Source organism: Triturus cristatus, chromosome 2_1 (genome assembly GCF_964204655.1).
Source record: "Triturus cristatus chromosome 2_1, aTriCri1.1, whole genome shotgun sequence".
Taxonomy (NCBI): domain Eukaryota; kingdom Metazoa; phylum Chordata; class Amphibia; order Caudata; family Salamandridae; genus Triturus; species Triturus cristatus.
In genome coordinates this window covers 348,913,392-348,940,731 of record NC_140581.1, presented here as the reverse complement: position 1 = coordinate 348,940,731, position 27,340 = coordinate 348,913,392, and the positions used below count along the sequence as shown (strand labels likewise).

Sequence of the window (27,340 nt, the reverse complement as noted above, 5' to 3'; positions counted from 1 at the left end):
CAGAGGTACCATTTCCCACCAATAAAAATTAAAATAAATATAACTTATTTTTCAGTAGCTGCAGATCTTCTTCTGTATCCAAGTAGTCAAAAGTAATAATTCACCAAAAATGGAAGAAAAAAAATTCCAAAAGCCCCCAAAAAATGCAAACATTAAACAAATCCAATAGATATCCCTTGAAGCAATCCAAAGTATGTAGGAACCATTAAAACACTAGTGTTTAAAAAAAGAAATGCTCATGGAAAACAAAATAAAGGAGATTAAAGCTAAAACTATTGTTTTGTTATTAACCAAAAGCTATTTCCTTAAATAAAAGGCAACTCCCAATTGCCATAGGACATGCTGGTTCAAAACAACCTGTAAAGTAAACAATAAAACACACCCGCAAAACACACAACACTCCCAAAGACACATATACATTACACTTAATCATCGTAAAATACGTAGCATAATACGACATACCATAAGGAAACATTACTAAAACAGTGTACAAAAACCCCAAAGTAAACACTGGCAAAAAAAGTACTATTAACACAACTACATGTACAAAAAAAACACAAACAACACAATAGACCTGTCCCCTATACCTACCTACCCTAAAAACCCATGAAAAAACTTTTAATATGGACTTTGGGGAGGGGTTGGCCTAATGGCTAGGGCGGTTGAGTTGTTTCAGTCTGAGGTGGGCGAGGTTGTCCAGGAGGGTGGCGGAGATGGGAGTTGCTGAGGTTGTCGAGCTGGAACATTGAGGTATCCAATGAGCATGTAGTCCATTGAGGTAACGGCGTGGGGCGCAATGAGGTTGGCGATGGTGAACGCAGTTTCGGGTCTAGGAGGTCTGTAGGCGAGGGTGCCTCTTGGGTTATTCTGTAGCTGGTCTGGAACTAGAAGTGGAGGTGTTCGGTAGTGGGCAGGCAGTCGCTCTAGCTGGAGATTGTGAGTAAGAGGGATCTCTTGTGTTTGATGGAAAGTCCTCCTCCTGGGCAATTGGGGCAGTCCTTCCTCTGGATCTTGTGTCCGTCAGAGATGATGGTGGCAATGTCGGGGGCGGAGCTGGAGTTGGTCCAGGTTTCTGTGAAGAAGGCGGCATCTGGCGAGAGGGTGTCGAGGAGGTCCCGGATCTCTACATCGTGTCTGGTCAGGGAGCGCACGTTGAGGGGGATGCACCTAAGGGCTTAGTTGGTGTTGGATTCCGGCATAGAGGCAGTGGCTGTGGGGGTGTGGAGGGTGGTGAAGGTCTGGCAGCAGTGACAGCAGGAGAACTGGCCATGGGTGGCGTTTGGTATGGACAGATGACAGTTGTTGTTCGTTCCTGGGTTGAGTACGAGGAGGACAGCTGAGTTGAAGCTCTGGGTGGTCAGAGATCCAGGGTCCCTGGTGTTGGTTGCATATGGGCTTCAGCAGCGCCAGCGGCACGCCCACTGCGGGTGGCCACTATTAAATTGGGAAGGGGGAGGGAAGCACAGCTTGGAGGTCGGAACAGGAACCGGCAGGGGCCACAAGGACAGCAGCGGCACAGGTACGAAGAACAGTACAAACAGTCAAAAACAGGCAAAATATATCTAAATATATGAAGGAAAGTAGGATCTCCTTCCTATGGTTACCCCCACTTTTTGCTTCATGTTACACTGTTTTTGACTAGTCTGAATGAGATCCTGCTCATCAGGACCCCAGTCCATCTGCTTTCTCCCTAAACTGTTATGTCCAGCAGCGGTCCGTGGAGGGAGTTCCGTGGGGTGGAAAGGCGGGGCGGGGGAGGGGCAGGATGGGGGTACTAAACACCGGAACATGGATAATTGGAGGTAAGTAAACAATAAAATGAATTTCGTAGCGTGCCCTGCATCACAAAATGCGATGCAGCGCGCGCTACGAAATTCGTTTTATTTATTTAATTGTTTACTCACCTGCAATTATCCATATTCCGGTGTTTAGTACCCCCCCACCCTGACCCTCCCCCGCCCCGCCTTTCTGCCCCACAAAACTCCCTCCACGGACCGCTGCTGGTTATGTCATGTACTTAGGTGCCATCCAGATTGGATCCTGGGGTACCTTTGTCAATCCCTAATATATGGTACCCATGTACCCAGGCCATAGGTACCCCAGAGGCCTTCCATGGGCGGAAGCATGTATTATGCTACCCATGAGCTATGCAAAATGGATATACAGGCTGCCATTGCAGCCAGTGTAAGTTGGTGCATGCGCCACTTACTTAAGATATAGGTTTACTACATCTAAGAGTCACTACACTTAAAACCTATATGTCACCCCTATAGCAGGCCTTGAAGGCAGGGTGCTTGGTTCTAAGTGAGAGGGTGCCACTGCATGAGCAGGACACCCCTGCACCTACGGAGTCCATTCTCCTGGGTTGTTAGTGCTGCAGCCATTACGATATATAGAATGGGATTATGTGACTGTGTGATGACCAACTCTAAAATGGCTGAAAGTAACCCCATCGTGTTTGGTGTCAAACATTGTGGAATCATACCCCCACACTGGTATTTGGTGTGGGAGGTATGATTCCACCCCTGAGAAATGAGCTTTGTGAGGTCTCTGGTGTTCCCGGTCCCAGCCTTCTAGTACCAGGCAGCCCAAAATGGTTGCTGCTGACCAGAGACACATTTCTGCCCTCCTGCTGCTGAGTCAAGCTCAAGCAGGGGAAGGCAGAACAATATGCAGAACAATATGCATTCTGTCACAGAGAGGTGTGACCACCTCCCGGACCTCCTCCCAGACAGGATTTAGTGTATTAGGCCTGGGTGGGTGCACTTGCCAGTGACCGAAAATTTGCATGAGGGGCATATTTATTGTCTCTGTGCATAGTCAATTTCAAACCAGTCCTGGGAGCTGTTAGCTCCTGCTCTGGCACGAACTTGACAAATGACATGGGAGAAACCACCCCACTGTCCAGACCCTCCCCAGGGAGGGTCCCCTGAATCTGTCCAACCCTCTCCCGTGGGTACAAAAGGGCTTACCTGGCTGTAGGACCCTGTGGATAACATTCTGAACCAGAAACCACTGAACGGTGACCGTCTGGACACTCTGGACTTAGTTTGGGCCCAACTTTGTCCCCCACTCCATCCAAAGCATCATCTGTGCCTGTGCACCATACAGGCTCCATGCAGGACCTGTGGAGCATCAAGGACAACCAAAGACATCTTCCTTGGAGGGAAGGAGTCACTCCCCTGCAACCGCAGGCACCACATTACGATTGACTGGTCTGCTGCTCCTGAGCTCCTATGGACTCCAAAGGCTCCAGCAACACAATAGGTGGGTTTCCAAGTTTCTCAAGGTCCAAGCTACTGTCTCACCAAGTTTGAGGTCAGAATCCCTCGTGGGGGCTGCAATACCCATACCCCAGTGCACTGCATACTTTTGCAAGTGCATATGCTTGTTGGTGTTCCCAAAACAAGTGCACTGGGCTCCGTGTAGCCCTAACCTCTGGCACCATTTCCACCAAAGAACTTTGGCCTCCTTGCACTGAGTGCTCCGTGGGCTGTTGCTTTGTGAAACCGCTTGAGGTCCCATTGCGACTCCTGTGCCTCTGGCCTATTGGTCCTCTTTGCTTTTCTTGGGCTCCCCTGGTTGCCCCAGGCTTGCCCTCACAGACCAACACATGCACTCTCATACCCACTGGCAGAAACACAGGTACTCACAGACTCACTCACAGACCTAAGCAGGTATTCCCATATCCACTCACAGATCCATGCATCCACTAACATATCTACTTAGAGTTCCACAGAAGCACTCTCATGCCCACTCACAGACCCCACAGGCACTCATACACCCACTTACAGTTCTATGCTGGCACAAGCACATCATCTCAGAGTCCTACACTGGCAGTCTCATACCCACTCACACAACTCTATCATTTGTATATATACCAACCATATTAAAGAGTAAATTGTTGTCGTACATAGAACCCATGTTGTGGTTTTTGAGGACTGCAGAAGTAGTTTTATTGACATGTATCATAGATCTGTCTATCTGTGGGCAGAATCCTTTGGCAAATGTTGGAAAAGACCAAGGCAGTGTGTGGGGAAAGTGCCATTAATTTACCAAAGGTATCAAAAGGTTTCCTTCATTATGATTTCCAGCACAACCCCAGTAATTGTGCCTTGGTAATTCCCACCACAGTGCACAATCATGAGGTCTGGATGTTGGCAATCTACATGCTTTCAACCAAAGGTAGCAATTGATGCCACGTTAATCCTCTCTGGCCAACCCAAGTAATGTCTACATCAGGTAAACCCAAGTCCATGTCAATGCCACTCTTTCTAGCACTCTCTCTGGCCCAAAACACAAAACTGTGTCCCACAATCCATACTCTAACCATTTTGGAGGGAAACTGAAGCAGCACACAGGAGAAGGTTTTAGCCGAATCAGACAGTTTTCAAAATGAAAAGAAGTTAAAATGGAGGACAGCACCTAAAATTAAAAAGAACATATTCGATTGGATGCTGTTAATATGCAGGTAGCTAAAGCTAGGTAGTGATTTTGAGAAAGAAGTAATTACTTCTGTGATTGGCTCTGGAAAAATAAAAAAGAAGGTATGCTGTTTGGAATATGCTTAAAATTCTGAACAGTCAACTAGCTAGAGTTCAATTTGAAGGTAGTATGGTGCTCACAGAAAGGGTTATGAACTTTTGACCTAGCACTAGGAGTCAGTGTTCCAAACATGGTCACTATGGAAACAGAGCCAAAAGTGCTGGGGTAAAGGGACCAAAAAAGAGCAGATTATAAATCTGAGAAACAGAGTGGTATGGAAATATTGCTCATTAGGGAGTGTTTGGGTTGTAATTTAGTAATTTTTGCAAAGTAAGCTCCTAAATGCCATGCTTTAATGGCAGATTATTAGGTCGGTTTACCGGCTTCCGTGTGGATTTGGGAATCCACTGCGATGTTACGTGGGTGGGGTGTCACACTGACCACTGTGGCGGATTCAAGAATCCACTCAAAGGAACTACCTAATTGGGTTTCTTAACAGGAGTTTTACAAAGGGTTGAAAAACACTGCCAATTGAGAAGTGGCAAAACAAAACTAAAATATGAAAGGAAAGTTGTGATTTGATGACATCAGAATCACTATAAGAAGAGTGGGAAGGGTTGCTATCAAACATTCCTTTGTACTGAGCGTGGTAAACCATTCATGTACATCTGACTTTAAACTTTCACTGACAAGAGATTCTAACTGTTGCCGAGATAAGAATTGGAAAACAGCAAAGACATTTCACAGGTATGTCAATTGAGGTAAACTTTTAGAGTGTATATGTATTTAAAAAGTTATTAGTATATATAAGGTGCAATGAAATATGTAACAGTAAAAGGAAAAATAAAAGAGAGGGTAGATGATGATAGTAAGAAAAACCATAGTGAGCAGCAAAAGAGGAATACAAATGTTTGAAGAGAAAATTTAGTTATTGTAGGATATGAAGGAATGTGTTTGAAAGTAGATGTGGGTGATTTATTACGCTATATAATTTGATAGTATATCATTTGAATCCACACACACTAAGGGCCAGATATATCAAAGGGTTTTACCCATTCTGTGTTTATGGGAAAATGTGTTCGTACATATGGCCCACAGTGAGGTAGGCACTCATACACTTAGGTACTGTCCCAAGAAGGTACTTATGTACACACCTGATAATGATAGATAGACACAGACACACTGAGAGGGACATTAATAAAATCATTGACATATCCATGTATTCACCTACCTACATGCTCATTCTCCCTGGTATGTAGGCGCTGGCACGTCCTTCCAGATACATATAAAGCTTTTCATGTACCCAACAGTATTCACTCAGTTAGAGAGATGTACAGAGCCTTACACCCAGTTATATATACAGTTGTCCCCCTACACAGCCACTCATATACCATATCATGGAGTTACTCACACATCTAATCAGATAGCAACCAAGGCACTTACACATTGACTCAAACAGTTACATACCCTGATACTGCCTAATATAGCCAGTAGCAATCCATGAAGCCATATACATACACATTTACCGATCTATAGAATTACTAAGAAAGCCAGTCACACACCAACATAGTCACTTACACATCCAGTGAGACACCCACAGAGAAACTGATACACTCAGTCAGATATGTACCTAAATACTGACACAAGCAAGTCACCCATTGACACAAGTAGCCCTTTAAACATGTCCCAGGCCTGCTACTGAAAAGCCTGCGTGGGTAGTTTTACTGCCAGATGAACTTGACATTTAAAACCCCTTGCAAGCCTTAAACTCTCCTTTTCCTACATTTAGTCACCCCTGAGGTAGGCCATAGATAGCTCATTGGGCAGTGTGCAATCTACTTAAAAAGTAAGATGTACTTTGAAGTTTCAGTGAGTTACACTCTCACTTCTAGACACAAATGCCCAGTTATACATCCAGGCTCCCACTCATACAACTGACATACCTATTTACAGAAACATACAGCCACTCACACACTCAGTCAGACAGCATCTGAGTCACTTACACATTCACTCACACAGCACTTATCTATCAAGTAGTAACTGAGCTAGTTGTACACACAATTACAAACCCTGATAGTCACTAACATAGCCAGTAAGCAATACATAAAGCCACTTGCATACACATTTACAAACACATAGAGTTACTAGAAAAACCAGTCACACAGCGACATAGTTACTTACACATCCAGTGAGACGCACACAGAGGAACTGATACAGTCACTCAGATATGTACTCAAGTACTGACACAACCAAGTCACCCATCTAGTAGCCCTTCAAACATGTCTCAGGCCTACTACTGCAGACCCTGCATGTGCAGTTTTACTGCTAGGTTGACTTGGTATTAGTGACCATGTCATGAGTGATGTAATATGTGAGGTTGTAACCAGTGCATTACGGGGGCGTAAGTTATAGTTAGCTCAGTTAATTATAACTGCTGAACTTCTATGGTTTTGTGCCTGTTCAATCTGAGCCTAACTACAATGTACCAGTGACCTTTATTTTTTTTGATATATATATATATATATATTCACTGAAAAAACCATAGGTTTCACACACGTTTTAGTTAGGAATTAGCATTTAAAAAACCTTGCAAATTCACTTAAAAAACCATAGGTTTCACACATGTTATAGTTAGGTGGATATTTCACTCGTAAAAAACCAATGAAATTCCCCCGTCGTAGTTAGTTCAGATAACTATAACTCGCGCGCCCGCAATACACTGCTCATGACGTCACATATTACATCACTCATGACATGGTCAGTGGCATCACTCATGACATCACTGATGACATCATCCTTGTGATAGAGTGGCGGTCTATTTTTTTTTGGTTTTTCACCGTGCGCGCCCGGTGCGCGCACCCCCGCGATTTAAAAAAAAAAAAAAAAAAAAGTTTCTACCTTCGGGGTCCTTCAGGGACCCCCTGACAAAGGCTAGGGGGTCAGGAACTCTCTACCCTGCCCCCTTTTCACGTTCGCCACCTTCCTTGTTCATTCTCGCACTGAAAACAAACAAAATGGCGGCCGACACTTCCTGATTTCGACCGATTCGAACGTTGACTAACATGTAACCACCAATCATAATTACGCTCGCACCCGTTAGGGTGCTCGCACGGTGCGCGCACCCTGCGCGCATATAGATATTGATATGCTTTTAAATGCTATTTTCTCAGGAAATACTGAACAGATTTACACCAGACCTCTCTGCCAAATTTCAAGTAATTCTGTTCAGCCGTTCGAGCTGTAGCTGTGTCTAAAGGTCCTATGGAAAAATGCATGGGGAAAACGCATTTTGGGACCCCCCTTTTTTCTCGGCCCCTGCTTGACGAATCACCCCGAGACTTTCAGGGTAGGAGCTGAACGGAGCGCCCCATTAGTGTTGAAAATTTCGCGAGGATTCGTCAACCGGCGCCAAAGTTATTCAAAATAGAATTTTGAGATTTCCTATGGAAACACGGTCCTAACTATAACTATCTACTGGCGAACGCCAGTAGATAATATGTATATATATATATATATATATATATATATATGTGTATATATATATATATATATATATATATATATATATGTATAATATTTATTTATTTTTTCACAGCAAAAACTTCAAGTAATGTTTTAGTCAGGTGAGAATTTCAGTGACAATGTACTGCTTTACATGTACAAAACCACTGAGATTCACCAGTTATAGTTATCTCATGTGATGCATGCCCTAAGGTAACTATAGCTCGCACCCCCATCATGCACAGCTTTGTCGTCAATAATTTAATCACAAATGCTGCAGTGATATTATCAATAATATCATTGAAGATGTCATGAGTGATGTAATACTTTGGGAAGATTAGCAGTGGTGACGGTGTGACTTCTAGATACCTTAGGGCATGAGTTATAGTTATTTGTGATAAATATAACTGGCAAATATCAGTGGTTTTGTATGTTTGAAACATTAACTAGTTACTAAAACTCTCACCTAGCTATAAAGTTAATTAAACCATTTGTTTGTGAATTTCTAGGGTTAAGTAATGTAGAATAATATTTTGTTACCATATGTAAAACCAACCCCCTGTGGCCAACACGCCGCAGTCAGCCAACACAACACCATGTAGGGCCTCGACCTGCATCCAACACATTAGCACAGCCACCCTTCCCAAGCCACTTCAAGTCCTTGCATCCCCGTCGACCAGGGCCACAAGTTATTTGTAAATTGGAGGGGTTGTGGATTCCCTTCCCGAACCTCAAGGATCCCCAGGGATCCCAACCCTTAGAAAAGGGGTGGGGGAGCTGCGAGGCATCTTCCTTGCACCATAATAGGCCCTGGGAACCCCATACCCCAGGGCAGAATGCCAAAAAAAAAAGAAAGAGGCCATTGATCCCTCTTCCCAAACTTTATTAGGTCTAGAAACCCCATCCCCTGAGGCCCTTATTTCTTATAGGTGCGTGCCCCGGTGCCCACCTGGGGCACCCACCAAACAGCAAGTTGGGGGCTGCAAGGGGAGCTCCGAGGGAACACGCAGTTTCGCCGGTTTCCTCTATGCTGCAGGAGCAGGCTTCGCTTCCACCCTGTTTTTGTTTTCTCCCACCGAGTGGGGGCAGTATGTGATTCCATGCCCACCGGAGCGCGGGCTGAGAAACAGAAGTCTGCTCCCACCCAGTAATAGCATTTTTAAAAATGCTGCCAAGTAAGAGCAGACTACTCTTCCCTGTCCCCCACTCCTGCAGGCAGGGAAGACATGTTTTCTCCCATCTGGTGTGAGATTTTAAAATTCTCCTGCAGTGGTGGGGGCAAACATATGTTTCTCTGCCTGAGCTGATTTGGGCAGGAAAACTACTGTGCACGGGGGATCGGATACCCTTTGTATATCCGTGAGCTGGCCCCAGAGGATGAGGTCTCGGGGGCCTAAGAGGCTAAGAGAAGGGGACATTGCTGTTCCCCTCCTTTTTAAGCTCTTTCAGTCCTGGGGAATGTGGCCCTGGGGTCTTTTAAAGTTTGGGGAGGGGGCCATGTGGCCTATCACCCCTCTTAATATGGAGTTCAACCCAGGGGATAGGGTCCAGTGGGCCTAATAAGTCTCAGGGAGGGGGCCATACATGTTCCCTGTCCTCCTTTACACATTGGTCCCAGGGGATGGGGTTGTTGGGCCTCACAGAGGTTTGGGGAGAGGGGCCATGTGCCCCCTCCCCTAAAGAAATAATTCACACCACACCCCTGGGCCCTGGTTCCACCATGGCCTTTTTAGGTCGAGCCTATAGACGCGCACATGTGCTGCCATAGGAAAACGACCTCTTGGAGCTCACCACAACTGTTCACACGCTTGTGCGTGTGTTTTTATTTGGACTGACAGCCTATTGGCCTTTGCGTGCGTCTTTCTAAGAAAGACAGCACGCAATTGGGTGAAGGTGGGCGCATGTCCTGCCTTCCCCAGCCAATGTAACCGCCCATGGCCTAACGCTTGTGGTTACACGCACGGGCGGCATCTGTTTTCAGTTATCGTACCCAGACAGGAGCGAGATAATTGAAAACCGATGGGCTGCTCGCTCTCCCAAGCGCGCGCGCACACCACTTTTCAGGCATCCCACCCGGACCATTCATTCCCCTGCCCTCACCCTCTCTCTCACTTGGCCTTAGCCTCTCTCCACAGGCCTCTGCTGTTTCCTCCCCCAGGCCGTCCCTCGCCTCCCCCTTCCGCCCTGTCACTTCCTGTGTCCTCGGGACCGGCCGGCTCTTGCGTACAGCGTCTCCACCGAGTGCCCTATTTACCTCCACCGGCTGCCCCTGATCCCTAGCCAGCCGAGGCGGCTTCGTGAGCCCGCAGTTTCCCTGTTCCGAGCAGGCCTCTCTGATGGATTTCACATAGCGCCTTCTGGCCACCCCGACATGGCTTCGACCCCCGCCCTGGGTCTGTGCTGCTGTAGCCCTCGCAGCCTGGTACCCCCGCCCCCCCCAAGCCCCCACCCCCAGCTGCCGGCAGACGTGGCCTCAGCCTCCAGCTTCCACCTCTGCCGGCTGCTGCACTTCCACCTGGGGCTACAGCTGCGGGCCGAGACCTAGGAGCTTGCCTGGGTGCTGCTGTTGGAGCTGAGCACGCTGCAGGCCTCGCCTGGCGCCCTGTGCCGGACACCCACCCAGCCCTTAGCGTGCAGGCGGTCCGTTGCAGTACAGGGCCGGCCCGGAACCAACCACTCGCAGGTTCCAGCGTTCGTCTGTTAGAGGGGAGGCATCGCATTTAAACCAGAGCTATGCCAATGCTTATTTATTTTTCAAACATTTCTTTTTTTTTTTTTACTTTCTCTCTTATTAACGATCTTCGCTTGCGACGGTGATCTCATGTAGATGAGGTATCGCGCGTGAGGGTTGCGGGTATATTTTTAGGGGTGGGCGTGAGTTTAAAAGGGTGCTTTCTGTTTTTTTGTGCAAGGGGGTGTGGTCCCAGCTGGGCCTCGCCGTGACTCTGCAGCCTCCTGGGAGGCATGCTCATTAATGACTGCGGGGGTATTTGGTGGTGCTGCAAACACATCGTTTACGTAGTATTGAATGTCTTAGTGATTTGGCCCAAAATGTCCAACTCCTTATTAGAACAAGCATTTGCAATGCAATAGGTCTCGCATTTACGCGAGTTTGAGCTATTGACATTGCTAATAATGCCTTATATTTTTGTTTTTAAAACATAAAGGGCATTGGCATTTACAATGCCAATAGCTTAAACGCGGGTAAATGCGAGACCTATTGCATTGCAAATGCTTGTTTCTAAAGAGTAGGGTGCTTTATAAAAACATTTTGCCACAGATTCGTCAATATTTTTCAAATATATGAGGCAAAATAAAAATAAAAATATGTCCTTAGCCTATTAACTACTGAATGGATTTACACAAAATTTACAAATTAAAAAAAAGCACTCTTTCTGGACAAAGATCTAACTGTCTGCCAAAATTTGGTGTAAATCCTTTCAGCGGTTTGGGCTATAGCTATGTTTAAAGTTCCTATAGGAAAATTAATGTGAAAGACATGTTCTGGGACACCCCCTTTTTCTCAGCCTCGTTAGAACGATCACCCCAAAACTTTCCGTATGAAAGCTTGTCAAATAGTAGCACTTTTTTGGGAAAGTTTGTGGAAATTCGCCAAATGGAGCCAAGGTTACTAGCAACACAAAATAGACATTTCCTATGGTAACAGGATCCTAACTATAAGTACCCATCAGCAATTGCCACTGGGTAATACTGGTGGTCAAAATTAGGTCGTTATAGATAGGACTTAGCCTCCATAGGAAAAGCATTGTTTGTTATTTAATAACTTTGACGTCCTGTTCGGAATCTTCACAAAATTTCCAAAACTAGGATGCACCTGAGTTTATTTGCTGTGTGTAAAGTTTCTGGATGATTTTTCATGCGGGGGCTGGGGAAAAGAAGGGTCCCCAAACTTGTTTTTTCCCATTCAATATACCATAGAGATTTGGAACACTACTACAGCCCGAACCCCTAAAAGGAATTAGACCAAATTTTGCAGAAAGCTAGGTCTAGGTCCAGAAAAAGCCCTTTTTGTAATTTGGTGCAGAATCGTTCAGTAGTTTTGAAGTTATTAGGAGGCTATAGATATCTAGGGATGCAAATCCTCCAACATATCTTATAGTGAGATATGATTGACTGTCAAAACTTTAACCAGGAAGTGTTGGCAGGCATCTTTAGACTCGGGACTGAGTCTGAGTTCCCAAACAAATGAATAGAAATGAAAGGGGATAGCGTAGGAATACCATGGCCCCCGCCGGGGCCAAAAAGCATTCTTTTTTTAAATGTTACTGCAAAAACCATGAAGGATTTGCTAATCTTGGCAAAAAAAGTTTTTTTAAATGTGGTCTCCTATGCTTGTTTAAACTTCAGCCACCCACGCCTGCGCCATGCACTGCTTCTTACCCCACATAATACATCAGTAATTACATCATCTATGACATAATTCGTAATATAACTGCAACATTTGAAATTAAATTAGTGATGAGAAAAATCTGCTTGGTGGGGGCACAATTTATAGTTGACTTAGGGCACCAGTTATAGTTTCTTGACATAAGTATAAGAAAACTGTTGAATTTCTATTGTTTTCTGAACCTAACTATAACATCCTTGCAACCTTCGATTTTTTAGTGAATATATATATATATATATTTTCAGTGAAAAAAACAGAGATTACAGGGACATTATAGTTAGGCTGATATTTTACTTGCAAAGACAAGAGAAATTCAGCAGTTATAGTTAGCTGGGCTATCTATAACTCATGCCCAAGCATAGAACTGCTTATGACCTCACATATTACATCAATCATGATATGGTAAGTGACAACACTGATGACATCACTGATGACAGCTCAAATGTCGTCCCCGTAACCTTTCGTTGGTTTTTTCACTGAATGTCTATGGTTTTTCACATGCTAAATCCTTACTATAATGTACATATAACCTAAGATTTTTCATAGAATTTTTAAGATTTTTAAATTGTATTTTGTATGTAAAATGGCTCTATAAGGAGTATTTTAATACACTGGTGTGTTCTTCTATGCATTAATAAGTGTTGGTTTTTTCTTTACATTTTTTATAATTGCGGCAACATTGCAAATCCTGCAAACACGTCACTTAAATGGAAAATAAAAGCAGACATTCAATGACCACCAACACATCCAAAAATAATATGCAAAAAAATCCATTCTGAACATTGCCCTACACATATTACTATACATACTTCTTTCAAAGCAAATTTAAACTCTGATTTTTCTGTTAAGGTTCTTTAAAAACCATCTTCCTGACCTTTTTTCCATTTTCGCGGTTATTCGGGACGTTGAGATGATGTCGTTTACCGCAATGATTGCGCCTTTTCCAAGAAGTAAAAAACACATTTATGCACACATATTACAGTATTTTACACACTATGGGGTCCATTCCGATCCGTGTTGGAAAACACACCGACCGAGCCGGATCCGGAGTGTTTTCTGACCGAGCCGGAGTCCTGCAGTCCGACGAGCGAGTACGATGCGGACGTATGCTGCCAGACTCGGTTTGGTCGGACTGCCGTAGAAGTCAATGGGAGCCGGTTGTATGATGCGTACATGGGCTCCCATTGTCTGAATGGGTACGTCTTGTGCAAGGGCGTCCTCTACAGTAGGTATGCGTCGGTGCCATCCGCACCATACATGCATGTGTTGGGGGGACCCTTGGGTCTCTCCATGTGTCCGAGTCGTAGGGCTGTGGGTGACAGGGGGTCCTATGCGGACTGCCAAAAGCAACTACCCGGACGTTTTGCGAACTGGACACTCCGGCTCGCACAGGCTGTCTGACGCGTGCATCGTACTGGCTCGGTCGTAAATCGCATCTATTGCACGCCACGGTTAGCTTCCAACCGAGATGTACGGAGCAGTTTGGACCCGGAAACGACTCGGTCGGTGAATTTCACGTAGCTTGCATCGTACTTGCTCGCTCGTACAGCTGTACGAGTCGGGCGGAAAACACGCGTACGGCTCATAGTTTTTCCGTCCGGATCACATTGGGTGTCCTTCCGACCTGGATTGGAATCGGCCCCTAAGGTTTTATTACTGTACACTTCAAACTCACATTTTTCTAGTGTATTTCTAGAAAAATTAAAACACAAGGGGTTTCTTACAGTATTCTCTAAACTCATGTTTTTCTAGGGAGTTTCTATGAAAGTCATTCCTAAAACCTATTTTATATTTTCTCAGTGACTGCGGATATCGCTATGACATCGGTAATTGTGATCCCCCAGACACATTATGGAAAAGGAAAACAAAAGCATGAATTCAATAGCCACCACTACATAAAAAAATTATAACTATATAAATTATTCCAACCATCATAGTAGATAACTCACTATTAAATAACTCTGTAAAAAGATTTATCAATATCTCAGTATTAATGATTCACTGATATATTTTTGTATTATCTTCACCAATATTCGCAACGAAGTTGATAAACGTGATGTACCCGCGACAGTACAAGGGGAGGGGCTGCACTGGCGGTTGCAGCGTCCTCAAGAATATTGCATACGATTAATAAAATACATTTTGGACACATAACTTGTGTCACTAACAACCCCATTTCTCAACCATGGAGTCATAGTATCTCCACACTGACTCCTTATGTGGGCTTTCACACAAAGTTTAAGCCCCGGGAACCATTCCCAATGAATAAATTGGTCGCTGCAACTTTCTATTCAGGCTGCGTCCAGCCAATCAGAGCATTCCCGTTGGAGCGTGCATTCGCGATTCATTGTGAAACCTCTGCAAAATATTTCTTAACAATTACTGAGGAGATATATATATATATATATATATATATTCAGAAAAGCAGCTGTTGCTCCTTCTGAGGTGCTGGGACCCAAGAAGGGTGGCATACACGCCGGCGGAGCTTGCCGGTAATTCAAATGTCCCAATTACTAATCCAATAAAGTATGCTCTCAGGAAAAGAGGCACGGCAACCACGTATACGGGTCCAAATATTTATTTACACTACGCGTTTCGGCAAGAAGCCTTGATCACATGCAAAGTCATATATATATATGTGTATGTATATATATATATATATATATATATTCACTAAAAAAAATAGGTTTCAGGGACGTTATAGTTAGTTGGACATTTGACTCATATAAAACCAGAGAAATTTGCCCATTATAGTTAGTTGAGCTAACTATAACTCACGAACCCGCAATGCACTGGTGATTACATCACATATTACATCACTCATGACATGGTCGTGCCAGCTGCTACTTTGGTATGCGACGGGTACACAGTACCAAGCCGCGTGTTACGTCATGTACATATGGGGTCGCACCCGCTGCGTGTTCCGTATGCAACGAGTGCACGCTGCCAGGCCCTGGGTTACCTCATTTTTTTTTATGTCTCAAAACTATATCTAAATAAGTTTAAAGTGTATATGAGAGCAAGCAATAATCTAAAATATTTTAAACATTTAGATATTTCTAACTGCAATAAACGTATATTATGGTAAATATATTTTCTCAAAATCACGTCGAGTGCGGCCTCCTTGCGCGCTCGGTGCACATTTGCCATGTGACCTTAAAAAAAAGCATTTGATCGGTTCATAACATTTCCCATTGTAACAGTTGGAGGACCCCACCCATTTTAGTCATTCTCTCTACAGCGTTTGATGAGAGACGCCTCTTCTGCTTAGAGAGTTTTTTTGAAAAGTTTTTTGCTGTGTACACATATCTTACAGCACACACAATATGCAACAATCATCTTGATCAATATTCATGCTTTGTAAAGTAGCCTTCCACGTGTGATGGCCATGCATCTGAAACGTTACATCAAAAAACAAATATGTGTTACACAATGCCCCTGGTGTTTGTGTGTGTGTGTGCGCATTATTGTGCTGCCTTTTGGCCTGGGTATTGGGGGCTCGAAGGCGTATCATCAGCCATGGGCAGAGTGCACATCCTAGATCACATGTGACAAACAGTAAAGAGTAATGTGTAGATTTGTGTTGCAGTGTGCTCTGTTGTCGGGCTTTACCAGTATAGTTGTGTGTCATATGTGAGACTTTCAGATTCACGTTTGGCATGCATTGCTTGACTGTAATGAGCGTTATCACTGTGTATGACGTACCCAAACTGCTGATCCTCCCTCCATCCGAGCACATTCACATGTGTGCACTTCGCGATAGCAGCACTTTCAATAATACCGCACACGATTGAAATGCGTGTCTGCGCATATCCACAAGCTTGACAACGACATGTGATGTTGTCCATTCAATGTTTTGGGACAGCATCTCATTAGCGATAGTTGCTGCCCTCCCGGTACATGCTACATTAATGTAAATTGCGGATTGTGCGACGTCAAAACTGCAACAGGGACACATACATAAGTACACTTCCTGCCCAGGCAGGAACTGAACAACGCCCAGGTCTCCGTAATAATTATTCACACCCCTACGCTGGCCTGGCATATGCGAGCCCAGGCAACTTGGCGTGTGTGTAAATAGGATAACGACACCGCCACATGTCCCAGTTTTTCCACACTGCCTCAGGTGATATGGCCGCATCCACCTCGCATATCACAATGTGCAATAAAAAAAGGGATCCATGAGGTGTACACCATCCTGGCAATCAAAATTAGATCTGAATTGTGGACCCTGCTGGACATCGTGTTTGGACACACACCAATGACAGCAGGTGAGCAGTGGGGCCTGAGTGCACAGGGGCTGCAATTGAGCGCAGTGCGGCGGGAGGGGTGGGATGCATCAGCCTGGGTGCGCAGGTGCAAACAAGCGATGTTGCTGTGCATAATGATGTGATCTCTGACCTCATTCAGTCACATCTCTGTCTCATTGTAGGGACCTGCTGGACCGTACTGTAGGCCTGAGCCAGCGGGCAGCACTGCCCTACAGACACGTGGCGTTGGCTTTTGGGGCACTGTAGTAAGCTGATTACTAAGTGTACATGCACACAGGCTTCCGCCACTGCATTGCACGCGCACATTATGCTTCTAGCATGTGCTCTGTTCCTTTGTATGTGAACGTTGGCATAACATATTATTATTTAACCTTGTGTATTCTCGTGCACTCCAACTCCTTTTTGAACCACGATTACCACTAACAGTTGGTAGATCGTACTTCCAGAAGGAAGGATGCACTCAACTGGTGTTCTCTATTAAGCTTGAAATAAACCTTCATTTACCTCAAGACGTTTCCAGCATTATATTATTTCTCCCTTTTCAGACACTGAGTTAGTGGCACCATAATCAGCAGAGCGGATGCTCAGCCCGTGATGAGGCCCTGGATACCTGCTGCACGACCCTGAAAGCGGCACCCCGGAGTTGGAGCTCGCACCGACACGTCGTTGGACACACCGGTTGTGGCAGGTGAGCAGTGAAGCCTCAGTGCGCAGGAGCTGCAATTGAGCACAGTGTGGGGGAAGGGACTGGGATGCAGCAGCCTGCGTGCAAAGGTGCAGGCAAGCGATGTTGCCGTAGATAATAATGTCATCTCTGGCCTCATTCATATCTCTGCATCATTTTAAAGACTTGCTGGACTGCACTCTTTCTCGTGGACCCCAGACACACGGGTGACGGGAGGTGAACAGTGAGGGCTGGGTGCAGTAGGCCGACGCTCTGTCTCCTCCTCCCTCTGTTCTTTTGACTCTCCCTCCCCTTCTCCCTTCCACCCACTCGCTCTCTGTCCCATTCTCACCTTCTTCCTTTCATTCTGACTACCTTTCTTTTTCTCTTGGACTTGGCACAAAAACTTTTGTTTCTTTTTTGTCTTGCAGGTTTTGTACACTGCTTCCAGAGGAGTCCCACCCACTTATTTCATGTTTTACTGTTGTTTGTTTGAATAAAGTTGCGTTTCCATTTATTTGTGTTTTTTAATAAAAGTTATTTTTTTTACCAATAAATAAGTGAGTGTATGGGTTTTCTTTTTCTGACAACACTTGTCTGTAGTTTATTGTGAAAATCGGCTGTTGATAGGAGGTTATGAGGGAAAACATTTTTATATTTGCGGTGCACCTACCAAATATAAACCAACTGTAAATTCACATTATCTTTCTCAGTCATGTGAGAATGAAGTCTGACATTCTCAGTAAAACATGTACATCCAACAAGGGCAGAAACTGTCAGTTGATTCCTTTTTTGTTCTACTGCAGCTTCCCAGAGTGTTCCAAAGAACAACTAGAGCGCTAACAGTCCTACTTATGATAAATGTATGGCACACCTGAAGCCATCTTGCTTGGATTAAAGTGGTAACTCTTAAAACATTTAATTTAAAAAGGAACAAAATGAGGGGGTTCATTTTTCCATAAAAAGTATGATTAGTGCTGCAGAAAGAAAAATTAGTGCACATTTTGAGTGACTTCTCAAATCCTCTTCTATTTCATTAAAAAATTCTGACATGCAGACTGAAACATGCACTTTTAATACCAGGAGCAGACTTCCATGGTGAACAGTAGTTTTACTACAGTGATCTAATGAGCAACTAGAGTGCTAACATTCAGAATTCATGGCAAATGTGTGACATATCTGAATACCTTCATGATGGAATCAAAGTAAAAAACTGAAAGCATTTCCTACTGAGGAGACTGCAGTACATGAGGAAATTAGGAAACTTCATAACAAATAAATCTCCCAAGATGGCCACCGGAGACAAAAAAGCCCAAATGTAGCCCAAAATCACCCAGATTTAGCCCAAATATAGCCCAATGACAGAAGTGTGCAAAACACTTAGGGGCAGATTTATGTTGCACTTGCGCCACTTTTGCGCCGCCGTTGCGTCACTTTTGTGACGCAGCAGCGGCGCAAATCCTGCGCCATGGTGCGGGGTATTTACAACGTGACGCATCTGGGAGATGCGTGACGTTGTAAAGCCCTGCGCCACATGTAGGCGTTCCAGGGCAGGTGGGGGCGTTCCGGAGCAGGAACGTCTCCTAAAAGTGGCTGAGTGAAATCTACAAGATTTCACTCAGTCACCTTTAGGCCCATGCTGCGTCAAAACCCTGCGCCTGCTTGAAGCAGGCGTAAGGATTGACGCAGCATTGTACAGATAGGGCCCCCCAGAGCATTGCTGGAGTTGCGTCGCGCTTGCGACGCAACTCCAGCAATGCGCATCTGTGCCGTTTTTTCCCCATTATAAATGCGGTGCATCCATGGTGGCGCAGCTGTGGCGCATAATAACTGGCGCATCCCTGCTGATATGCAGGGATGCGCCAGTTATTATAAATCTGCCCCTTATTATTTTGTGTTTTTGCAGTGTTATATAGTGCAGACTTGTCAGGTATTGGAGTTTGCATGAGCATTGGTTACATCACACAAGAACAAATTCATTTTGGTTGTAGACATGGGGAGACTAAGTGATTTGACCAGAATCACAGAATGTCGAGCTGAAGCAGAAACTCCAACCTGGTTCCCCAGTTGCAAAGTCTGCAGTTCTGGAAGTAACACCACATCCTCTCCCCTAAGTGCAACATTTAATCAAGTGGTCAACTGGATAAAAAAACATAAAGGTAACAAATAATTTAAAAGTGCTTTGTCGCTATTTGAAAACTCTGAACATATGTCCTTATTTTAGTCTTTTAGAGCACTAACCATAATTTTGATGCCAATAAGACCCTCTCATATATGTAATTTCTAAAGGAAATGCTGTAGCTATTACAGTTTTGATTACATCAAGATGACGTCAGGCGTTCCACACTTTTGTAATAAATATAGAATGTTAGCAATCTAGTTGTTCATTAGGATACTGTTGAGAGGCAGAGGCCAGGGGCACGGACTTTGAAAATTGAAGGCAGGTAGGAGGGTGCAAAGGCAACAATTTAACCACACTGAGCAGGCAGGAAGGGCCGTGGCAGCACAACAGACTATGGAGGGCAGTGGAAAGGGGGAAGGGCCAACAAACCAACAATACAGGACTTGCAAGAGAGGCTGTGGCAATGTAATAGACCATTGTGGGCAGAAGGAAGAGGCAATGGTAGTACAACCATACATGCCAACAGACCCGATTCAGCCAGGAAACATCCAATGTTTTTAAGCTCAAATGGGCTTTATTTGATCTGTCTCCTGTCTACAATCTCCTCTTTTTCAATGTAACTCAAAGGGGAAAATCAATACCCCAGTTTTTTTTCAAAATCTCCCTCTTACCAAGTTCAAAATGTTCGCAAGTATGGTACATTGGATCATGGAAGGAAATGGGGTAGGGACATGGACTTGGATAACAGAGGACAGGAGGGACATGGAGAGGTGCACCAAACTGACCCTGCAGGGCAGGCATCAGGGTTTGCAGCAGCACCATACACCACACAGGGCATGCAGGACGGGAGTGCAGCACAACAATCCATAGAAAGCAAGAGGGAGGGGACAGGACCATGCACGTGGACAACAGAGAACAGAGGGGCAAGAGGCAATGGTAGCTAGCTGACCATAATGGACAGACAGGAGAGAAAGCTGCAGCATAACAGACCATAAAGGGCAGGAGGGACAGATCAGGGGCATTACAATGGAACAGACAAGCCAGGAGGGAGGGAGTAGGGGTTTGCACATGTAAACAGAGGGCTGGGGGAAAGGGGGCAGGGCAGGAGCAGCAAGACAGCCATGGAGGTCAGGCAGGATGGGCACTAGAAGCAAGACACACCATGAAGAGCAACAGTGAGACTGTGATGGCATACACACAGACAATGGAGGGAAGGTGGGAGGGGTTCAGGGGCAGCTAACTGACCACAGAGGGAAGGTGGGAGGGGCCATGGCAGCACAGAAGACCATGCATGGCAAGTGGGAGCGTTAGTGGCAGCACAATGGCTATGATGGGCAAGAAGGAGGGTGCAGGGGCATGCACAAAGGACGATGGAGGATAGAAGGGAGGGTCAGGACCTGTGCATAGACAAGAAAGTTCAGGGGAAGGGGCCGCACAACAGACTGCACGGGGCAGGCAGGAGGAGCAGTTGCAGCGCAACAGACCAGGGAGGGCAGAAGGGTGTGGCAGTACAATGGACCATGTAGGACAGGAGGAAGAGGATAGGGGCATGGTATGTGGACAGGCAGGGTGGAGGTGGCAGGGACAGGTTACAGTCATCTGACAATGCTAGGCAGGTGGGAGGGGAGTGGCAGCTCAACAGAACACTCAGAGTAGATAGGAGTGGCAGGTCCATGGAACATGGTGGGCAAAAAGGATGGAGCAGGGGCATGCACAAAGACATCGGAGGGCAGGGGGAAGGAGAATAGGGGCAGCAAGCAAAGCACAGAGTTTAAGCAGGAGGTCAATGATGGGGCATAGAATTGGGCAATGGAGGGCAGGAGGAGTGGACTGGTACATCATTCTAAATTGAGGGCAGTGGCAGCACATCAGACCCTGCATGGCAGGAGGGAGGAGTCTAGTCCATGGATTCACACAACAGAGGATAGGGAGGAGGGGGATGGGGCAGCAAGCTAACTGTTCAGAGAAGGCGGGTATTAGGAACTTTATTGTTTTTAAAACGTGTGTCTGTGCGAACTACTTAAAATATGAACAAGTATGCAGCATAATCTCACTTTTATTCAGGAAGAAGAGGACGTTTGTGACTGTGACTCCGGGCTCACTTGGCAGAAACACCCCCTGACCCTCCACCCCCTATCGCAAAATGTAATGCCCGTGAAAAGGGTAGGTGAACACAGTGTTATATAGAACATAGTCCTGAGAGCACGATTGAAAATGAAAACTAGATATAGTGTATGGTATAAACTATGCACCAAAAAGTGTGATACAAGATGAACTGGGCGTGAAATATAATATGCAATACATTGTGCGCAATGACAGATTCATTGGAGAGCGCGAGATAGCACAGGCACTAGCGCGTGCTATGCGATATGCGCCTTGGAGTGTAATATGCACAGGGCAGTGTTGTGTAACCTAACTAGTCTCTAAAGTTGTAATATAAAATATGTGCTGGGGAGTGTAACGTTGTATATGCACTGTAACAAAGCTATGGATCCCAGATTGTAATATGTATGGCATAGCACTGTGCGTTATAACATAGGCATCGAGGAAGGCACGTTAGATGGGGCAATATAACCCGTGCGAAGACAAGTGTGGCATGACATATTCACGGGGTGGAGTTACAGTGCACATGGGCTAGAGAGTGTCATAGCATATGCACTAGCTAGTGGAATACAACACAGAGGTGTGTGGCACTCAGCAGGCAATGGTGGGTGTAACACAGCATTGGGCTCTGCCAGGAGCGCGCTGTGACTCTCAAGTGATGTTTGTCCCCTTTCCAGAGAGTAAAAAAAAAGTATTACACATCCGGCAGTGGATGTGTGTTTTATTAACCGTGAGGGGGGTTTCTTGCATAGTTTTGGTCAAATTTTTGTCGAATCCCCTTTGAATGGCTTGGTGTGCATGTGTATTAAATGTGCCCATCAATAGCTACCCATGTTTGTATAAATAAACGACAAGGGTGTCTACCGGGATTAGGCACGGTAGGGCATCAGACATGTCAGAGCTTCACTAGTGGTGTAAATACATTCCACGTGGATTCATTGTATGCATAGTCGCCTTTTAATGAATATCACGCAAATCGTCATGGTGATAGGTACGTACGGTTTGTCCAGCATGTCCTAGGTGTGTCTATAAATATATATTTTTTTAAAATAATAAAAAACAGTGGCCGGCCCTGGGGATTGGGGTAAAAAAAATATAATTAGGAGACAGGCCCTGGGGGATGAGGTCATCAGGGCCAATAAATTAGAATAAGAAGGGGAACCACACAGCCCCCCTTCTTAAAAAATTAAAATAAATAAAAGACTGGCATCATGCCGGAGGCCACGCCCCCTCCTTGCAGCACTCTGCAAACGCGCCCCCTGGCGAGTTGTAAGTTGGGGAATTAATTCCTCTTCAATACTGAGGGTCCCTGAGGGCCAACTAGCCCAACAGGCATCTCCAGAATGCGCCAGGGAGCTGCGCTGCAGACAGGTGTTCTGAGGCCAAGCCCCTTTTTACACCTCTCTGCAACGCAGCTCTGTGGCGCTTACTGGAGGTACCTAGTGGTCTAGTTTGACCCTAGGGACCCTTAGGATTCAAGGGGACTTAATCTCTCAACTTAGAACAGCCACAGGGCGCGTTTACACAGTGGTGAAGGGAGGGGACGGGGCCTGAGGTGACGTGTGCAAACACGCACTATGGCATGTTTTAAATTGGGGATATAATTTCCCTTCAATACTGAGGGCCCCTGGGGGCTAACTAGCCCACCAAGTGCTTCCAGTAAGCGCCACTGAGCTGCATTGTAGAGAGGTGGTCCAGGCCGTGCCACTTTTTACACCTCTCTGCAACACAGCTCTGTGGCACTTACTGGAGGTACCTAGTGGGCTAGTTGGACCCTAGGGACCATCAGGATTCAAATGAACTTAATCTCCCAACTAAAAACGGACACAGGGCATGTTTACACAGTGGTGAAGGGAGGGGACGGGGCCTGAGTTAACGTGTGCAAAAACGCCCTGTGGCCTGTTTTAAGAGGTAGTTTTAATCCCCCTGCCCTATTATATACTAGGGGCTTACAGAGGAGGTCATGCTAATCACAGGGGGACCCCAACGCATAATGTTCCCTAGTGTATGTAGGTGTTTTCACTGTATTCTAAGTGTCTTTTAACATAGCACTGGCTCTAGGACTGGTTAGTCAGACTCAGTTACCACCAGTATCCGTCTGAAAAAGTTGAGGGTACAGGATGATTTTGCAACAAGGCTTCTTTCTGCTCTTCTTTTTGTTCTTTCTGCACGTTATCCTTCTTCCTGCACTTTTCTTCGTCATCAGTGATGTCATGAGTGATGTCACTGACCATGTCATGAGTGATGTAATATGTGACGTCATCAGCAGTGCATTGCGGGCGCGCGAGTTATAGTTAGCTGAACTAACTATAACGGGGGAATTTCAATGGTTTTGTACAAGTGAAAAGTCCAGCTAACTATAACACCCCTGAAACCTATGGTTTTTTCAGTGAATTTCTGAGGTTTTTTAAATGCTAATTCCTAACTATAACGTGCCTGAAATCTATGGTTTTTTCTGTGAATATATATATAGATATATATATATATAATATATATTATCTACTGGCGGTCGCCAGTAGATAGTTATAGTTAGGACCGAGTTCCCATAGGAAATCTGAAAATTCTATTTTGAATAACTTTGGCGCCGGTTGACGAATCCTCGCGAAATTTAAAAACTAATGGGGCGCTCCGCTCAGCTCCTACCCTGAAAGTCTCGGGGTGATTTGTCAAGCGGGGGCTGAGAAAAAAGGGGGGTCCCAAAACACGTTTTCCCCATGCATTTTCCCACAGGACATTTAGTCGAAGGTACAGCCCGAACGGCTGAACAGAATTACTTGAAATTTGGCAAAGAGGTAGTCCTCAGGTCAGGGATGTGCCTTTTGCATATATGGTGTCAATCTGTTCAGTAGTTCCTGAGATAATTGCAGTTAAAAGTACATAAATATCTATATGCGCGCACGGTGCCGTGCGCGAGCGTAATTCTGATTGGTGGTTAGATGTCAGTCAACATTCGAATCAGTCAAAATCAGGAAGTGTCGGATGCCATTTTGTGTGTGGCAGGGAAAAAGGAAGGTGGCGAACATGAAAAGGGGGCAGGTTAGAGAGTTCCTGACCCCCTAGCCTTTGTCAGGGGGTCCCTGAAGGACCCCGAAGGCAGAAAAAAACATTTACTTTTTTTTTTTTAAATCGCGGGGGTGCGTGTACGGTGCACGCACGGTGAAAAACCGGAAAAAATAAAAATAAATTAAAAACATTTTTTAATACGTAGTTTATTGTAAAATAAATATATAAAAAAAATAATAATACATACATAACTTAGCATTTAAAAAACCGTACAAATTCACTGAAAAATCCATAGGTTTCACACATGTTATAGTTTGGAATTAGCATTTAAAAAACCTTGCAAATTCACTTAAAAAACCATAGGTTTCACACATGTTATAGTTAGGGGGATATTTCACCCGCAAAAAAACAATGAAATTCCCCTGTTATAGTTAGTTCAGATAACTATAACTCGCGCGGCCGCCACTCTATCACAAGGATGGTGTCATCAGTGATGTCATGAGTGATGCCACTGACCATGTCATGAGTGATGTAATATGTGACGTCATCAGCAGGATTGCGGGCGCGTGAGTTATAGTTATCTGAACTAACTATAACGGAGGAATTTCATTGTTTTTTTGCGAGTGAAATATCGACCTAACTATAACATGTGTGAAACCTATGGTTTTTTAAGTGAATTTGCAAGGTTTTTTAAATGCTAATTCCTAACTATAACGTGTGTGAAACCTATGGTTTTTCAGTGAATATATATATATATATATAGAGAGAGAGAAAGAGAGAGAGAGAGAGAGAGAGAGAGAGAGAGAGAGAGAGAGAGAAAGCAAGAGATATTTATAAGCACATATATATAGAGACAGAGTGAGAGAATATATAAGAATATATAAGAATATATAAGAATGTTATCTATCTATCTATCTATCTATCTATCTATCTATCTATCTATCTATCTATCTATCTATCTATCTATCTATCTATCTATCTATCTATCTATCTATATATCTATATATCCATCTATCTATCTAGAGTGGGGAAGGAGAGAGAGATTAGGTACATCATATTTAATGTAATAATATATATTCACAATGCATTATGTAGAAAACAATTGAATGTATAAATAATAAATGAGTGCAAATTTACATGAATATCGGTACAACAATGGCAGAATGACCTAAAAGCCAGCCAAGCTTCTGAGGCGATTTGGACATGGTGGAAGGGAGACTACGACTACATAGCATATATGTCATGCGCAAATCCAGGGAAGTTAGCACTGCAATACCTTCTTGGCAAATCCCCACAACACACCATTTGCATATATAGGGAGTAAGTCATCTTCATAATATTGAAAATCAGCTACATGGACATGTTGGAACAAGGTGAATATGAGTGCAATGCAAACCAAAGAGAGGAGTTGGCCTAACGGCAAGGTCGGTCGATCTCGAATCAGGGGAACTGGGTTTGAGTCTCGGCAATGGCGCTGAACATCCTGTGATTCTGGGCGAATCACTTAATCTCCCTGTGCCTAACAAAAATGAATGTGTCCTCATTTTTGTTAGGCACAGGGAGATTAATGTGTCCTCGGGGAAAACATGGCGGTCGCAGGTTAGGCGGCTCGCGCGTCAGCAGATTTGGACCTCCTGAGCCTCCGTAGAACCTCCGTCGAGCCGCGCAAGGACACCGGAGCTCTCCCTACGATGGAGATCTTCGCGGACTCGCGTTGAGTCCCGCCGTATCATCGGGTGCCTTCTATACCTCGAGGCGCACAGTTTCTCCGGTGCTTTCCCGGCACAGCTTCTCACACTGATCTTTCTTCGTGTCGGTACAACGTCCATCTTCTGAGCGACGCTGATGTGTGGGAGCCCAAGCCTAGAGCTCTCCGTTTCATCTGCCCAGCGGTGGAAGCAGGCAGCCGTGGAGCTCAGGCGCGGACGTAGGGCGGCCGATCGCGGGCTCCTGAGGGGGGGCTGCCGGTTCCCACAAAGAGAAGAACATCCCAGGGAGCCTGAGGTGGACTCCGCGGGAGCAGCAGCAGTACCCAGAGAGCAGGCAGTCTTTATAGGCGTCTCTTGCTCCTCCACGGACTACAACTTGGTGAGTAGCAATGAGGGAGGAAGGGGGGAGGGTGCAGTGGCACCAGGGTCCCACAAATCCACTCAAAAACCTATTGGCAAGATATCCCTAGAGAAAGGGGCCAAGACCAGAAAGAGGGGGAAAGACCCCGCATCCCTTGCCCCAGGGGGCAAACAAGGCATTAGCAGTAAGGCCCCCCAACAATCTTTGACTGTGACCTCAAAGGTACTGGAGGCGCTAGCGGAAAAAAGAGACTGTACGGCTATTCCGGCTATACCGCCCCAACTACGTGCCACTAACGCTGCAGTCGAGAGGGGAGCTAAAAGAGATAGACGCAAAACCTCGATTCGTATAACCCCCTCACTACTCTCATACTTCAGGGTGCGCCCCCAAATCCTGGACATACAACTTGGTTCAGAGGTTGTCAGCAATACAGCCGGATTTTCGGAAGGACCTATGAGCGACAAAAGTAAGGCTGATACCCCCCAAGGTGAGGTTGCACTTGGGGTGGCTGAGTCATCCGGAGTTAGACCCACAACGGTTGCCCCAGAGGGGGGTGCGAAGCCCCTGCCAGGCCCCGGGGGGGCCGGACCATTCGCAGCACACAATGAGGAAGCTGGAGGGTCCGCTAACATAACTTACTGCGACCCCTCCGGAGAGGGGGGTGAGACCGGTAGTGCTTTGGAGGCACTCCTGAATACGATGAGGGAGGAGAT

General features: G+C 45.3%; 1 protein-coding gene across 1 annotated transcript in view; it reads right to left on the bottom strand.

Annotated features, from left to right (window-relative positions):
• LOC146864180 (sodium channel protein type 4 subunit alpha B-like) overlaps positions 1-27,340 on the bottom strand; it is a 1,025,953-nt gene that overhangs the window by 69,299 nt on the left and 929,314 nt on the right. The gene's annotated exons all lie outside the window — the stretch shown is intronic.